Raw genomic sequence first — 13,291 nt, 5'->3', positions numbered from 1 at the left:
TACTGGTCTAATATTCCCACTTAGAAAGGATTCTAGAGCTAAACAGAAGTGCCCCATTAACAGGTCACATATTCTCCAAGGTTCCAGGGTACCTAACTGACACACAAAATTATTTAAAGTACCTTTTTTGCATTTTGTATTCTTTGTATCTCACTCAAAATTTTACCAAATGTATTCAGAAATTTACTTAGTAACAAGCATGTAAACAGTCATGGGAGACATGAACAGAATATAAGTGAAAGGATATGGTAAGTCAAAACAAGTCTTTGGGGGCTCAAGAAATAGTGAAAAAGAGGTTTGGTATTCAGAGGTAATACTATGAGTATCTGAAACTATGACAGTGTTTTTTGGAGTGGTTAAAAAACAAGTTTTTAACATGGTTAAGGACATAAATACATCTAAAAAATAAAGTGGATACTAGTTTCTGTAAAATTATTCCTTCAAGTTAAACTCTACTGAGTTATGCACACAGTTTTGATGGAAGCTTACTTAATCTCTTCTCCAGTCTTAATTGGTTTGCACTCTTCCATAATACATCAATTTTATGAACTTCCCATTATAAATGAAATCTGATACTTCCTGTCAAGATGGTATTAGGGCATAAAAATTTGTTTCCAAATATGAATGAATGTGGTTGTGAGGTTGCTTAGACAGGGCCAGTGACAAAAAGTAAGCAAGTTTAGCAAATTAAATTATAATTTGGCAGCCCTAACCATTTAAATTAGCTTATTTATGAGGCTATATTTATTACTTACCTTGAGTGTCTATTTTTTAAAGATCTTGTCTGTAAACCATATACCCTTCAATATCTACTTCCCATACGCGGAAACTGATATCTTCAATAAGCATCTAAAAGAGAAACATAAGAAAATATCATGACTTAGAGGTTATAAATATTTTTTCACTTATTTTAAATATTAAAGGAGATCTTGAAATTATTCTTTATGATTTCTTTAATAACTATGGGCAAAGGGAGGTATGTATCATAGGACATATTTTATGTAATTAAACAGTAATAATAATTCTTCCCTTTAGAAGATCAGAAAGTTTTGTGAAACATATATTTTGATCCCTGGCATAGAGTATAGTATTTTCTGTAAGTACTAATTTTATCTCGCTAACCTAGTTTCTATCAACATTTTTAAGAAATATAATTTTGAACACATTGATTCTGATGTCCTACATGAATGTAGCCCTACCCTAGAAAATACTTTTCTTGTTCAGAATGAATAATTACCAAAAATATATTCTCAATTACATTTGAGTTGCCTATAAAAGTCAAAATCATAGAAATCAATTAGTTAAATATTCTGTCCTAATGAAAAGGTATTATTTACCCCTTATCACTTCAACTGCCCAATCAGTGCTTTACATCAACCTAGTAAAGCTTAGCAGGGGTCTTTTAAAAGAAATTGCCTCTAACAGAGAATTGGGATTATTCAGAGAAAATGCTCTTTGTTGAAATAATTTGATTCTGATTTCCTTTGATTTTTTAAATAAGCCTGAGACAAGCAGTTAGGGAAACAGGATTTGGATGCTACAGTGCCATACCTTTAGCATGTGGTTTTCAGTACTATGGATTCCAAAGCCAATCAATAATTTTTTGATTAGGAACATCATTGTTCCTTTTGGTCATTAGTGTAGATCCCTGTTTCAGTTGCAGCTACACATTAAAAACACCTGGGGCACTTCTAAATGTATGGAGACTTAGTCTCTTCCCTAAATATTCTGAGTTAATTGGTATCACATGGGGGCCAGAACCTAGCTATTTTTCAAAAGCATTAAGGAAGGATATCTGTTCTGCAGGTTAAGAAACAATCTCACTGCAACTATTTGACTTAGTTTCTACAGATAACTAATAAGACATTAACTTAAAAAAATACTTACTACAGATGTCTATGAACTAGTAAGATACTTACTAATCTCACTACTCAATATTTAAAATGACTTCAAAGCTTCCATGACACACATAAACCTACCTCAACAATCTATATGTTAGATTACATGGATCCAAGCATGGCATAAATGGTGGTTGTAGTGAATCCCAAACTATAATGCACTTAAGGACCAAAGGTACTACTTTAAAATAAAATGTAGATTCCCAGGTGCCATGCCCAGAGATTCTGATTCAGAAGAACTAGGCTAATAGGAGTCTCTATTTTTAGAGATATCTCCGGTGATCATAATACAAAAGGTCTACAGTCCCTGTTAAACAGTGCTCTAAGGGAGTTCCCTGACAGTCCAGTGGTTAGGACTCTGTGCTCTCACTGCCGAGGGCACAGGTTTGATCCCTGGTTGGGGAACTAAGATCCCGCAAGTTGTGTAGCGCGGCCAAAAACAAAACAAAAAAAACAGTGCTCCAAGTATTTATAAATAGTGACTATTACTAGAACTTCATTATAAGCATTTATAAAAAAACTTCTTGAGTTTATTCTGAGGTTACATTTCTAATCTTTAAAGATAATCCTAAAACCCACTGGTAAAAAGTAACTTTAAACAAGAGTAAATAGGACTTCAGCAATAAATCAATGTAGTTAAGCTAAAATAATGTTTATGGATCATATATTTTGCAAGCTTTGCTATCCTCCTAAATAAACTGTGTAGGTAATTGATAAAATACTTGTGGCCCAAAAAAGAGAAAATCAGGTTATATTCTATAATGAAAATTTAATCTAAAACCTCATATATAACTAGAAACATGCCCTCAATGTCTCAAAATTAAAATTTTTTGTCCTTAACTTAGTGGGGGGAAAAAGCTACTCTAATATCATTTGCTCTGTTTAAATACAAAGCCAAGAAAACATCTTGATTCATTTTCCTCAAGAACATACACACACACACACACACACACACACACACACATAACTTACTAAAAATAACATGAAATAGGCTGTTAACATTTTAGTTTTGAAAATTCTTATAAACAGGTCCAGAAGTACTTCACAATAAAAATAATATATTCAACATCATTTACTCTTTAGATTCTTTCTGAAAAAGAAAAGTCTAATAAACAGAGGTAAATATCAGAGTATCTGTTATACACAATAAAGATGGTAATCAACAAGTACTAAACCTTGAAAGAAAACTATACATATTTTCTCTTATCTGCCTAAGATGGAAGAGCTCCTAATAAAGTATTCTTCCTATATACATGTGCCGCTAAAGACTTTAGGTTTTTCTACTAAGTTAACATCAATCGTAAGTTCGTGACCAAAGTCGATATTTTCTCCCAGGCTTAGTGCTGCTTAACAACTGGGCAACAGTCATGGACTTCCCAAATGTCTTCACAAAAAGGGAGCTATTCCACCTCTCAAGCCATTAGCAGAGGCTGTACGTCTGCCTCTGTGATTCACAGCTATGAAATGAAGTCCCAGTGTCTTTTAATAGAAGACTCTTGGCCTTCTATTATCTGACCTCAGCTGCCTTTTGCTGTTTATCTCTCATCTCTTGGTCAACCAAAAATTAGCTCAGATACTGCTTGCTCCTTAATGGAAATTTCCATCAACCTGACACTAAAGCTATCTTTCTCTTCTGACTTCCTTCACTCATTATTGCAAATTACTTAGCTAATTAATCAGGTACTCACTTGTGGTCCCTTATTTCTACCTTTTGTTATTATTTAAGATTTGGCATGTTTTTCTAGTAATTAAGTACAGTGTTTTACAGTGATTAAGTGAGGCACCTAGCTTTTCTCTTTAGTATACTTTATGACTATGAATGCTTTAAAAATTGTAATCTCCCTATGCTGCATGAACTTTCCCATCTGTTCTGAAGACTATGGCACCTAACTCTCTTAACGTCTAATAAGCCAGGTAATTTTGGCTGAGAGTAATAGCGTAATAATTACTGATATTAATAGCAACTAAATTAACAAGAATGAACAATTTTCAGTAAATTAGAATCTATTTAAATATACTTAACACAGAAATCATAGGGAACATGGTTCAGTGTTTCCTTAGGAAAACCACCTGTTTTAAGAAGAACCAGTAACTCTGTAAATCACACAATACTCTACATCACCAAAGAATTCACAACCTATATATATTACTCTTCAATGATTAAAAATACAGACTTCTAGATACTGGACATTAGGTATCTCCAACATTTGTCATATAAGTTGCTAAAACTTCCTCCTTGCTTTTAAATACAGTAGTAAGAACTAACATTTATTGATTTCTAAATTCTAAGTAGCATTAAGTTAATCCTCACAACAATCCTAAGAAATGCTTTTATCATCTACATTTTACAGATAAGTAAGTTGAGGAAGAGAGAGAGTAACTTGCCCAATGTTTCACAGATAATAACTGGCAGAGCTGGGTTTTCAACTCATGCAGTCTACAATTAACTATAGCATTTCATGAAGCCCTCATCCATTAGCTCTGGTAGCCTTATCTAATACATCCTCATATCATTTCTGCCTTATGCCTTCCACCCTTTTGCAGTTTATCAGGTTTCCCACAGAAAGGAAAATGCCATGGTGGTCTACTTCCAACACTTCTTCCTCACAATAAGATGACTTCTAAGTTCTCATTTAGCTCTACATGCTTCCTATTATTTCTGTACCATTTACATAATAAAGCCTCTGTGATATAAAGGGTGTATCCTAAAAACCTCAGTCTTGCTTCTGAATGTAATGTACTATAAGCCTAATCACATTAAAATCCATGAAGTACGGTTCAATACTGGGATATAAAACTTATGGTTTTAACTCAATTTTTTCTACAAAAAAATTTGCCTTCTTAAAATATCACTGCACTCCCAAGTTTAAAACATGGCAGTTTTTATAGGAAGAAAACATGCTTTCTACTTCCCTGAGCTATGGAATTATATTTAACTAAACTTTTACAGGTTATTGCTTTCATACCATTAGCAGTATGCAATTTCATAGCCCTCAAGATTCCATTTATTCTCATCTGACAGTGATGTAAAAAATTTTTTTAATTCACAAGTTTCATATATGTCTGAATAGAAACAGATTATAGAAAGAAATTATAGAATAAAAAAAACCTCACAAAGTCTTAACAGAAAACAAACATTCAAAGAATTAAAAATATTTTTAGCCTATGTTTGCTTTCTTAAAGTTTCCAAATTTCTTCAGTACAAGAGCTCTAATCATGCAATCCATGTAAGATTTGTTTTCTCAACTGTTTTTATCATAGAGAATAATCTTAGCCTGAGCATATTCAAGCCATTCTTAGTGCCAGTTAGGACCATTATTAGATTTATTCCAGATCATTCTTTTAGTGGATCTGGAATAAGTTTTATATATGTTTTTTTGTAGCTATTCTATTTTTTTGTGGTAAACAGCCTAAGAGGCCCTTATTGAGTATGCCCAAGTCACTTTCAAAAACAACCATAGGTTATTCTAAATCCTGTCCACCAAATTAAGCCTTGTCTTTAGCCCTCTTGCAACTTATCCATATGATCTGGCTTCAGTAGGAAACTATAAAGTCCAAAGCAACTGAAGTTCTCTCTATGAAAGTTCTCTCTATGAATAACCAGGGTATTCAAGGTATTCACAATAAATGATATATTTTCATTAAATAAAGAAAAAATAGCCATCCCTTTTTTTTTTTTCCCTACTAGCATTCTCTAAAAACATCCACCTGGTCTAGGAAGGGTATCTCTTCAGCTAAAATAAATAATCAATTTGGTTGTGATAGACCTCCTTAATTACATCTGTTATTTGGAGAATACTAGTGAGTGATTTTTTGGCTACACTAATATGCAAACACCTTGAGAACTGACCTTTCTGGAGAGAAAGAACTAAGTACAACATTTTGCCAAATACAGTACGAAGAACATACATATTAATATTCTGGCAATAATAAATTCAACTTTAATCTTATTATCCTATTGGGCTTTCTGATAGACAATTAATGAGCTAATAGAGTTGGACCCAGTAAATGGGTTGGCAGCTCATTTATTACTATAATTCTATATAGTCTCTCTCAACCTCAAAAATAAGGTTCTCATTCCTCAACTACTATGGAATGAGAACTCAAGGTTGACAAAAATGAGTATGTTGTAGAGAAAAAAAATGGATTGGGAGAATGAAATCAAGTGAATATGAAGGTCTGTGTTAATAGGTTTACATTCAATAAAACAAAAATTTTTTAAAGGAATCATTTCATTTATCCTTCCATGTGTTAGAAATTTTCAAGGACTTCCTCAGAGGCAGTGCTATAGAAACACATTATAAAGCTATTTATAGGATAAATAGCTAGGATGATGTTGATGCTATCTTCTTATCTTCTCAGGTTCTGCCTCTTGCCTCCTGAGTCCTGTCCCAGTAGTCTCTCAACACATTTCTAGCAGTTTATCCCCCCTTTATCTTTGTGTGTGTGTGTGTGTGTGTGTGTGTGTGTGTGTGGCTTCCTTAAAAAGTCACTACCACTGACATCACCTCAGTTTTCTTTTCTAAAACGTTATATTTCTCTTTCTCTGATTATCATCACCAACAGGAGTTGCCTACATTTCCAGAACCAGAAATGAAGTACTTTTCAATGCTGGAAAATTCTATAGAGGAGGAAAAAGAAAGGAAGAAAAGTAAGAGTGACAACAACTACTGATTTCACTGTTGAGGATTATGCTAAAAGGGTAGGTGAAATTACTGGACAAGAGACAGGGATATCAAAGAAGGAATTTCAACATCAGAGGGTATGCTTAAATTCCTTCTGAAACATGGTAACCTTGAAGGTCCCTTCTAACTCCATGATCCTTTGAATTTATGATTAGGAATCACAACAAATTTTATGAGCAAACAAGAGAAGAATGTTTTGAAAAAAGCATTCACAAGTCAAACACCAAAGTTGTACTGCCTCCTTTTGGAGGAAGACAACAGAAATTCATGAACATTTAACAGAGTATCACTAATTTTTTAAATGCTAAAGCAATATGGCAAAATACAGGCATTAGTTGTACCAGTCAGCAATTTACTACCTAACATATTTAACTAACCCCAAGGTTAAAACAAACAAAATATTATAAATTGATCATGAGCCACCATGAAGAATAAAACAAAAACCTGGGGAATGATGCTGAAATTCATGCCACCAAAGGAAAGAACTGGAATTTCGCCTAACAAAAAAAGATGTTCTGCTGCTGCTGAAACAGACAATGGGTCCATGACCTTGTGTGTGCGTGCGCGCGTGCGAGAGAGAGACCATTGTTTTTGTGCACAAAAATTAGGAGGCCTTAAAGAAGTTTCACATATTTTCGAGTATATTAATGGTGCTACAACAACATTTTGGGGCATTTGACATAAAAGACACTGACATCTCAAAGAACACTATTATGAAGAAAGATTTCATGAAGCTATCATAAATCCAGTCCACTGCCTAAAAAGAAATCCAGATCCAGAATATGAACCATAATGTTTTATTTACATGGTGGTAACAAAGACAATAGGTCTAAAATAATAGGTCCACTGTATTTAACTGAACAAATTACTACAGTGTTATAGGAGCTTTAGCAGAAAATATTGAATCGAAACTCAGAAAAAGTCTTTTTGGAAGATGTTCTCTATATAAAAACAAAATCATGTAAGTTAAAAAATTAATAAGATATGCTAGACTCATTAATTAGTACTTGTTAGTTAAGACTAATTTGAGAGAAAACTAATTAGAGGGAAGATATATTTACATTAACTTATAGAAAAATTTTAAATAAATACAATTTAAAGTATGTGCATACAGACTAAAAATTGCTCTCTTGTAGATATTTTTTAAATAAGCAGCTTCACAATACAGCTATAAATTATTAAAACTGGCATAAAAAGTGCTCCTAGGCAAACACCAAATTTATGCCTTAAGACTTTTTAAATGTCCTTTAATATGTAAATACCCTCCTTCCAATATTTATAACATTGATAATGTAAAGAAAGCATAATCTTTTTATATAACATATACTTTATATATAACACAATAGTTTATATAACACATGTAAAGCCAAAGTGACTTTTCAAATTATAAATAAAACAGCCCTCCAAAATGATGAATCATCACTGCTCACTAATGGAAATAAATACTCAAGGTAATATCCTAATAAAAGAGACTTTAGCCAATATAACTGAAAAAAGCAACAAGTGGTTGTATCTTGGGAGAATATTAAAAAGTTATAAAAGAAAGAAATGGAGGGAAAAAAACCAAAACGAAAATTACCTACATAACCAAATCAAATTCTACCACAATTTCCAATAGAAACAAAAAGATAGCAGGGAGAGGTGACAGAGCTCTGTGCAAGGAGGTGAAGTCCCCATATGTCAACCCACTGAAACAATAAAATGACAAGCAGAGAAAATGCAAATAAATGCACAGAAGAATAGGAATATCATTCTTAGTGATGTCTGAAAAACACATTAATGTGACTAAAGTATCAAAGCCACCAGTGCTTGGAGGAACCACTAGGCTCTGACCTTCTGCAGATTTTTGGTGCTGGCACTCATAACAGCAAAAGAAACCATATTATGTAAGAAATTCTGTGAGCTGCAGTAATGACTGATTTTATGACATCTGGAAACAGCTATCTTTTACCAAAAGAACAATATTTCAAAAACAATATTTCAAATCCTACCAAGAACAGCTCAATATTATGCCAACCTGTCAAATAATGAAGAGTTTTGTTAGAGAAAATAACACACTGCCAAAGGAATAAATTCCTTATAAACAGAAAAAGATGTCTGGATTACACAAATTACCTCTAGGATTAAACAAAGATGGGGTCATTATTGACTCGGTGACAGATAATTGAGAAATCAAAAAATGAAATCCAAATATGAGCACAAATGCAACCAAAAAGAGCTTCTGAGTCACTCTTGTTTATTAGAGATTTTTCAGGTTTAGAGGACTGTCCTGTCAAGATTTTGTGGGATGTACGAAAAATTAATGGAGTATCATTTTAGATCTTTCAAAGGTGACAAGTCAAATGCTATACATATAAAATGTGAAGTCTTTCCAGAAATTTGTTCCATCTTCTCTGTGTTTATAATGAGCTGAATGACTATGCAGAAAAATACCTGAATGTTTAAACTGCAACATTATAGGCCATTTTGCTCTGAGTGATTTAAGTCTTAATACCACCTCTCACATATAGCTTTAAATGCTACTTAAAATTGGTCGAATATTAAATGTTCCCAATATTGCCAGCATTTATAATGCTGTGATCTTTTGATGATTCCTTACCACTGAGAATAAAGCTGTAGGTACCATGGTAGATACAGAAATAATAAAATGCACCCTATATAAATATATAGTAAGTAGATCTTTAACTAGGTACAGTAAACTGCAAATTAATATGTGGAAGGAAAACTTAGTATGGTGGGTTCATGTTCGGTAAAAATTAAATATAAAACATTTAAAATATTTACTGATTGGCTGGTTGCAACAGAGAGCAAATGAAGCAAAAAATAAAATGAAATATTCAGTTCTCTCATATAAAAATAATAGAAACAAATGATCTCAAAGCAGTTAAAAAGATACGAAATATTGTGAAACAAACCAAGAAACAATGTATTCATTCACTGAAATCTGCATTTCAAATAATTTTTCTATCACACAAAAAGGTGAAAGAATAAATACTCTCAGTCATTTTCTGTTGCTCCCAGATTATGAAATTAAGAGATTAGGTTTTTAGCAAATTTGAATATACACTATATAAATTATTAGGTAAAAATCATCATTGTTTTATTCTTCTTGGATGTGGATAAAGAAGATGTAACAAGAAGAAGGTTATAAATGAGAGCAAATTCACATTTGGAAAAGCAAACCGACAAAGTCTTTACAATAACAATACAATTTTTGGTCAAAGAACCATAAATTGCAAGTTTCTTCCAAACTATTGCAAGTTCATAATTTTAAAAAAATTGTTGACTGTAAATAAAGGCAATGTATGTTAACTGGAGATCGATCAATCATCTATCAATATAACTGAAAAGGACCATACAATAAAAGTTTAGCAGAAATCTCAAGGAAGGAATTCTCAGTTATGCCTGATCCTATAAATGCGTCTTAAAAAACATTAAAAATTAATACAGTATTCAAATCTTTACATATCTATCCAAATATTAGATGTATCAAAATTATGTATTTTGATATATTTAATGTTTGGTCAGAATGAACAGTGTGGCTGTACCAGCTGTTAAATACTAAATAGTAAAAGACTTCCATACTTGTTGGAAAATAGCCACTGCTCCAACCTCTCCATATGTCCCCTTCTCTCTCTTGTGGGGGGAGGGACCTCTCTCCCCACCAAGAGTTCTCCATGTTCTAATCCCTAAGGAGCTAACACTTGGCAGAGCATAAGGCCTACAAGACCCTGGCATCCACTATGGTTGGTGCTTGGGCCGTACCAGCCCTTACATAATTCGAACCTCTCCTCTGTTAATAAGACAGGGCACAAGCTTTAAGCTTGGAGTCAGAGAGACTATATTACAGCAGCTCTATTTGAGTAAATCACTGGACCCTTCTGAAATTTCAACGTCTTTTGAAATAAAGTTATTACTAGCTACCTAGTAGGGCTGATTGTGGATTATGTGAAACGACATAAAGGGCTTATTATTAGCACACGGTAGGCATACTATTTACTTTCTCCTCACCTTACTAGGAACATAGTAAATACTACATGGAAAAATAAGCAAAAACTGCAGTCCTTTATCACAAATGGGTCGTGTTTTAAATATTCATTTTTGAAATGAGTAGGATTAGAATGCATTTTCCCCATAGTAATCATTATATAAAAGTAGTTATGTATCTCAACAATTTTATAAATTCCAATTTTATCCATAATGTACTGTTCTCATACATGAAAAATTTATTGGGCATTCATATATGATAAGCACTACTCTAAGAATTTCATATTTAAGTTATTTAATCCTCAAAAACTCTTACAGAGTAGTATGTTCTTATCATGCCCACTTAACAAACGAGGAAATCAAGGCAAGATTAAGTAACATGTGCTTGGTCACATTAGCCAGTTAAGTGGCAGAGCCAGGATTTGATCAAGGGCCTATGTTCCTCCTCATCACTATACTGTATAAGTCATAAAACCTATAAATACTTATAAAAATCAAAACATTGAGAAGAAATACATAGTAGTTTCTCAATTTGTGATATAAACAAAGCAGGTCAAACTGAGCAAAAAAAGAAAAAATTGCTACACTGAATTTATCTTGCATGCTGGTGGCTGGAGGAAAAGCAAGCTAAGACAAATTAGATTTATGGAGATATAAAGTGGATTGTCTATTGTCAAAGGCTTTAAATGCTGCTATCATTGGTTCTTCATCACAGTTAAACTTCCTGAGTTATCTTCCCTTTTCTTATTTACATATCTATCATAGGTTTTACAAAATGATACTTAAAGGGTGGAAAATCCAGCAGGAAATCTACAGTCCCTAAAATGGGCTTGATTTCTCCCTCCTCTTTCAGGGTAAGTGTCCTTTTAAAGACAGTCTGCAAACAGTTGGCAACTGGTTTTGGCCTGCGCTCTCAAAACTGGATTATCAACAGTGACCAGGCTCTTGCCTGGCACCTTTCCCACAGATCAAGAGAATGGGCATATTTGATCCAAGGCGGTTAAACTCAGCCACTGCCTGACTCCCATCTTCTTCAAACTAGACTTAGGCCTTCCTTTTACCCTTGAGACTCCTCTGAATGCTCTGTGACCATTTCTGGCTTTGAAAGGTTACTTTTTAAACTTACTTCTTGGTGTGCTAAATGATTTATCTCTAACACTCTTAGTATTTTTAGATTGCTCTTAATATTTTCCTCTGAGCAATTAATTACATTTTACTTCTAGTATCAAGGTGGCCGTTAAGTATTTTATTCATTTATTTGGTATATTAAATGCTCTGAATGCTAGTTTCTAGTCTCTCAGGATCTTATTACTTTACTATTTTGTTTTCAATTCTTAGCATTTTTAGGTATCCCTAAACATTTATATTTGAGCATTTTAAGAGTATTAAGGTTTGTTTTAATTTAGACTGTAGGTTTCAATAAATTTTTTGTTAGAACTATATTCAATTTTTTGGTTAAAATGCATTTTTTCTTACTTCCAGTGTTGAGACTTTACTATTTATATTGATTCTAGTATTTTAAAGTTATGTTTAGAATTTTAATAAAAGGGTGACCATATAAGACCCTTTCACTTACAAAACTTTGCTAATTTTTACCAGTATTTGATAGCTAGTAATTTTAACAGTTTTGTATCATAATAAATGGAAAGGGACCTATCATACTAAATATTTCAGGTCCCAAACAATTAATAGATAACCTTTACAACTGCCCATTTACTCTAAACAATTTATCGTAACAGTATAAAATAAATTATACCAGCAAAATGGGAAGGATTCTCATCTTTGGGTTTATTAGTTATCTTAGTGGGGTTTCCAAGGAAGCAGACCCTGAGACTAGGACTGAGTGGACATAATTTATTTGGGAGGTTCAGCGAAACTGGTAGGGGAGGGGGCAAGATGATAAGAGAAGGGCAGGCAGCTAATACAGGGTACGTTATTAAGCTAGCTATCACAGAAGCCAATGGAAACAATCTAATGGGGGAACCTGGCAAATGGTATAAGATACATGTCTCAGAACTGCCTAAGCCAAGGACAAGGAAGCTGAAACCTGTCAGTCATTGCTTAAAGTCTTCTCCCAGTAGCTTCCAGCAGCTCAAAGGCAATCCTACGGCTTAGATGCAGGTGCTGGCCTTTGGAAGGCTGATGTGTACAAAACAGTGAAGGGCTACAAGAGCATATGGACAGAGTACCACATTACCTATTAAAGCTGTTAGGTAGCCCCCAATCACCACAGTGATCATTCCAACAAAGTAAATTTAGCCCAAAATGTTGGTGAAATTTTGGCAAACCAGTTCTGACTGGAAGCTGAAATTAGATATTGGTGACAATATCTAAGTATTGGGTTGTCCAAAAAGTTTGTTCAGGTTTTTCAATAAGATGTTACAAAGACCCTAACAAACTTTTTGGCCAACCCAATATTACTACTAATAAGGTAGTTTGTAACTTCTCGATTCAAAATGCTAACCCAATGGGAGCCTGGTACAAAGACACTAGGAAACATATATAAGTTCAAGGAATAATACCAGTCTATGATTTAACTCTTTCAAGAAATAATCCTTACAGATTCCTATAATGTCTCAAACTATAGCAAGGACCAACACCCATCAGAACAAAGAATGTGAAGCATCAAACCAAATAATCAGTCTGGCTGGTCCCTAATAAATGGCTACATTCCTACTGCAACTTGAAGGCCCATACTATTAAAAAAAAAATCAAAGTATG

General features: G+C 33.4%; 1 protein-coding gene across 15 annotated transcripts in view; it reads right to left on the bottom strand.

Annotated features, from left to right (window-relative positions):
* MBD5 (methyl-CpG binding domain protein 5) overlaps positions 1 to 13,291 on the bottom strand; it is a 413,153-nt gene that overhangs the window by 277,093 nt on the left and 122,769 nt on the right. For all 15 annotated transcript variants that reach the window (XM_059927806.1, XM_059927809.1, XM_059927808.1 and 12 more), the window contains one exon: positions 756 to 849. The gene's annotated coding sequence lies outside the window, so the exon portion shown is untranslated. The remainder of the gene's footprint in view (positions 1 to 755; positions 850 to 13,291) is intronic.

The sequence above is a fragment of the Balaenoptera ricei genome, chromosome 7 (assembly GCF_028023285.1).
Source record: "Balaenoptera ricei isolate mBalRic1 chromosome 7, mBalRic1.hap2, whole genome shotgun sequence".
Classification (NCBI taxonomy): domain Eukaryota; kingdom Metazoa; phylum Chordata; class Mammalia; order Artiodactyla; family Balaenopteridae; genus Balaenoptera; species Balaenoptera ricei.
The sequence above is the reverse complement of the archived record's forward strand: the minus strand, read 5'-3'. Positions and strand labels throughout refer to the sequence as shown.